Genomic DNA, 5773 nt, shown 5'->3' on the forward strand with positions numbered 1-5773 from the left:
TCCTGCTGTGTGATGCCGTAGCAAATCACATCATCCAGGTAGGCCTAACCCTACGCCTGGCAGGCCTGTCAGTACAGTCGACATCATTTTCTGAAAAGCTGAAGGAGCAGAAGCGAGGCCAAATGGCACTCGGCAGAAACGAAAGAGACCCTCATGCGTGATAAACGCAGTTAAATCACGGCTATCTGGATGCAATGGCAACTGGTGATAAGCAGAGGCTAAGTCTATAGTAGAAAAGACTGTGGCTCCACGGAGCTCAGCGAACAGTTCATCCATGTGCGGTAAGGGATGACAGTCACTGATGATTGCCTTATTAGGTTCTCTGAGGTCAACACACAGGCGAGGCTTTCCTCCCCCCTTTCTCTGGGTCACAACTATAGGGGAAACCCATGGAGATGCGTCTATACGTTCTATAACGCCTTTTTCCTGTAGATCTGCGAGCTCATCGGTCACAGCCTGCCTCACTGAGAACGGAAGCCTCCTCAGTTTCTGCTGTACTGGCACAGCATCTGGTTTAACCTGTATTTTGTGCATAAAACCTTTTGCACACCCTAACTCCTGTACTAGAACCTCTGGTTCGGTCTGTGGAGTGGTACTCTGTACAGTAGGTGCTCGGAGCACGGTAGGAGAGCTAGCAGAGCTAACCGTAATAATTTTGTTACCCTCAATGCACATCTGCAATGCTACAAATAAATCTAGTCCCAGCAATGCATTTCCTGATTCAACCACTATCAATGAACCTGTAACTGAATGTCCATTATGAACAACTGTAGCATGCATGCAACCTTTAACAGGAATTTTCTCTCTGGAGTAAGTAAGCAGATTCACTGTAGGCTCAGCAAGGACACATGTATGGAAAAGTGTCTGGTAAGTACTCTCTGGAATAATAGAAACAGATGAGCCTGTATCCACTATCAGCTCAACATCATGGGAATGATAATTTGCATCAACTCGTACAGTACACATAATTTTATCATTCACGACGGCCCCCTGCATGTAAAGCACAGTAACGTCATTCACCACTACCTCACGCACCTCTTTTTGAGCCGATCTACACACCTTGGAAAAATGTCCAACTTTTCCGCATGTATTGCAAGTCACCTTAACCGCCGGGCATGTAGGCTTGTTAGCTAAGTGTCCTGTGGATCCGCATCGGAAGCAGGCGCGCTGATTCCCAGTTGTAGCTGGCTGGCTGTAGACCGTGGCAGGTGCAGTCGTCGTCGGAGCTTTCTTCTTGCCCTTGTCGAACCTCCTCCTCGTCGGCTGTTTCTCGATGGCTCTCACCGAAGCTGTAGCTCCAGAGAGAACGTTGGAGTTCCGTAGTCCAGCCTCGATTTGTAAGGCCATTGAAGTAGCTTTGTCCAGAGACAAGTCCGATTCAAGCAAAAGTCTGTCTCGTATGCGTGTATTAGCAACACGCTCAATCAGTTGATCACGAATCATTTGTTCCTCCATGGCACCAAATTCACAAGCTGCAGCTAGCTCGCGTAATGAAGCAAGGAACTGATTAACCGTCTCGTCAGGACCCTGAGCTCTCTGTCGAAATTTGTGACGTTCAGCAATCACATTCACCTTAGGAACAAAGTACTTTTTCAGTCCATCCACGGCAGAAGTGTAGGTAACACCCGTATCCTTTAGAGTGTAGAACAGTCTTTGTCCTTCGGTCCCAAGTGCATGGAGAAGAACCGCGCGCTTTCTTTCCTCCGGCCATTTTTCTCCGGTAGCATCAATTACGAGCATGTAATTTTCAAACATTCTCAACCAAGTAGGAAAAGAAATAGCAGGTTCGCCTGGCACAGGCATGAACGGTGTAGGTAAGGGTACGGAAATAGCCATCCTCGTCGCCAAAAATGTGGTATTCTGTAGTAAGAAAGTAGTTAGGAAAGAATGAGACCGGGAGGCACGCAGCTGCTGTTCACTTCGCACGTTTATTCAACTCCTCACATCCGGAAGTGCATACATCACTTCCGTAACTGCATACATCACTTCCGTAACTGCATACATCACCAGCATACTAGCGCCCACTGGCGGTATAAACAGGACACAACAATTAGCTAGTTGATTGGTGCAACTTCAACGTAACGATATTAGCGGGACTTTTCATATCCACAAAGTCGACCGGCCATTCATTGTTGGCTAGCTAGCAAGCTATCGTTTTTTTAGATTAGATTGAGACAACATTTGGCTTGCTGGTTAGCTACCAGATCAGTGAGAACAATGCACTAACACGATACGACAAAACATTGCCATATCAAATGTTACACAAACATTGTACTATTTAAAATTGCAGTAGTATACAAGTTGTTCTGCGAGTTAATTAGATTGATAGCATTGTTTGTCACCAGTGATGTGAATAACGGCGCTAAAAGAAACGGCGATACTAACGGCGTTACTTTTTCAGTAACGGGTAATCTAATTAATTACTATTCCCATCGTTATACCGACGTTACCGTTACCGGTAATTCAATGCGGGCGTTACTACTGAAGCTTCTCATTGTCATCCGACCTCAGTCACAGCTGGGAGGGGAGGGGAGAGACAACCGCTTAAGTGATCATGATTGGCTATGGTAGAGTTAAGTGATCATGATTGGTTATGGTAGAGTTAAGTGATCATGATTGGCTATGGTAGAGTTAAGTGATCATGATTGGCTATGGTAGAGTTAAGTGATCATGATTGGCTATGGTAGAGTTAAGTGATCATGATTGGCTATGGTAGAGAACATGTCATGGTAAGCCAACCATAGTTCAGTGTTGTGCGGATGTTTCTACACACAAACCACACGCGCGCACAGCACCACACACACACTCAAACTATCAGAGAGATACACGCAGCAATGATATATGATATATAATAGATATTACACTGTAACTATCAGAGAGATACACGCAGCAATGATATATGATATATAATAGATATTACACTGTAACTATCAGAGAGATACACGCAGCAATGATATATATATATATATATATATATATATATATATATATATATATTATATATACCGTTTTTTTACAATTGCTAATTCACCATGTTCAATACTGAAACCACAGTTTCACAACTCTTCATACAGTCAGCAGAGCAGAAACCCATGTGAACAACACTGTGACTCTTTCTCTGTGATTTGTGCATTGCTTTCATACAGAATGCATTCAATGACTACGTTCTCCAAATGCCATAACACTTCTCTCATTCAAACTCCCCCACTTGCAAAATACTATGTATTTGCAACACATTTTTTCATTGCTAACATACTGTGTTCAAAACTGTGAAGAACACGTTCAAAACTGAATTATTTGGTGCAATTTTGCAGTAATCATATTCCTATCATATATGACAGAAAGCTCGCAATAAACAGTTTTTTTGCACAGTGTTTGAGTGTGCAGATGCTGTTATTTTGCACTCTATTGATACTCTTCAGTTCCAGCACCTCAGCAAAGTCTCATAAGGGATGAGCGGTGGTATTTTCACTATTTGCAGTAATCATATTGAAATGTCTAGAAAATATTACAGTAGCAGAATATATACAATGAAATGAAATAGACTAGATGCATTGCCAGGGAAGACATTAGATGTGACCAGATGCAGAACAGAGGGTGGACCAAAACCCTCAGGAGTGAGACATTTTTGGTGTGATTGCTATTGTATTGTAGGCCTGGAATTTCTGTTTTTATTTTTTACAGTATTTGAACTTTGCATCTTTCACTTTATTTTTCACTTTTCATTTTACACAAGTAAATGTAGTGTACTTTGAAGTAAATGTACCGTAACTTACTTTCTGCAAAGATACTGAAAAAAATGATAAAACAGAATACGTAAAGGATAGAAGCAAAAGATAGAATAAAAGATAGAAGCAAATTGCGGCATTTCTGATTCATTCTTGTTGCCTAATACTTTACAGTTGTTTTGTCAACTATTCTGTCTATGATTACTATAAATCAAACCATTTTTATAATGAAATATTCATTCTTGTGAAAATCATTCAAACTATGTAATTCTCCCTGTTGTTAGTGTTTTGTAAGTCAGAATGTTATGAATGACAGTGTATGCTTCTGAGTGAACATTGTTGACAGTGTGTGGTTGAACGAGCTTCTTTTGAGACATGAATGAAGTCATTGGCCAACATGAGTGTTACGAATGCAGACTGTATGAAGAGTTGTGAAACTGTGGTTTCAGTATTGAACATGGTGAGTTAGCAATCGTAAAAAAATGTAATAGATAGTACACTGTCTGTAACTATCAGAGAGATACACGCAGCAATGGTATATATGATGTATAATAGATATTACACTGTAACTATCAGAGAGAGACACGCAGCAATGATATATATATTATATATAATAGATATTACACTGTAACTATCAGAGAGATACACGCAGCAATGATATATATATATATTATATATAATAGATATTACACTGTCTGTAACTATCAGAGAGATACACGCAGCAATGATATATATGTTATATATAATAGATATTACACTCAAACTATCAGAGAGATACACGCAGAAATGATATATACATTATATATCATAGATATTACACTGTAACTATCAGAGAGAGACACGCAGCAATTATATATATATATATGATATATAATAGATATTACACTCAAACTATCAGAGAGATACACGCAGCAATTATATATATATATTATATATAATATATATTACACTGTAACTATCAGAGAGAGACACGCAGCAATTATATATATATGATATATAATAGATATTACACTGTAACTATCAGAGAGACACGCAGCAATGGCCCGAGTGTTCTGAGGTGAACGTGGCGTTTTCACGGTGGAAGTACAGGCACTATTTCAGTACTACTTTAAAAGCACTTCATATTGTTTAACTGTTAACTTTTGTAATGAAGAAAATACATGAAGTACAATATGTCTACCAGTTGTGGTCTGTTGAAGTGCAATAAATATGAAAAGTTCCCTGCTGAAACCTGCTCAGAAAAAATGTTTCTGCAGACCACTATTATCTAGTTATACTAGACAACATTTTGTTGGTGCTACTTATTACAAATTATTGTTGCTTATGTTGATATTTGCGAATGCCTTCCCTAGAAAACGTCCCCTATAGATAATAGACCTAGACATTAACCCGTCAAAGTTAATGCCCAACCTGCCTAACCACCACGCAAGTCATAATTCATGTAATTCAGTGTTGTGGGTATCTTAACCTTTTTACTTTTCTTAGGTCAAAACAGGTGGTCAAACGCTGGTATAGCCAGACAATACGACCCCCCAGAACGTAATCATTTGAAGAGACTATGTGGCCATCTGACTAGGGGGAGATGGATATAGATAGATATGCAAGACTCCTTTAAAAATGCACCAATGAAAAACATCATGCTACTTTGGTTTGAACATGTGTTAAGGCTATACTGGAGTTGAACCGCAGTGCTGGCTCCCTCAGATCACAGTATGAGGAATTCTAAACGAATCGCACATGGCCATCCAATCTATCACTCCTGGCATTTCCCTCAATACTGTGTGCGTGTGTGTGTGTGTGTGTGTGTGTGTGTGTGTGTGAGAGAGGGAGAGGGAGAGGGGGAAAGAGGGAGAGAGAGGGAGAGAGGGGAAGAGAGAGAGAGGGAGAGAGGGAGAGAGGGAGAGGACCCCAGTGGACCAGCCAAGATGTGCTTACTATCAGATCTTCTTCAGGGTCAATGATTAAATGATTACTGAAAGACTATCCCCTGAGACCTCAGGCAGATGGTCGCATGATGACAGCACTACCTGACACGTGGCATTACA

Source organism: Nansenia antarctica (assembly GCF_963989245.1).
Source record: "Nansenia antarctica genome assembly, chromosome: 1".
Taxonomy (NCBI): domain Eukaryota; kingdom Metazoa; phylum Chordata; class Actinopteri; order Argentiniformes; family Microstomatidae; genus Nansenia; species Nansenia antarctica.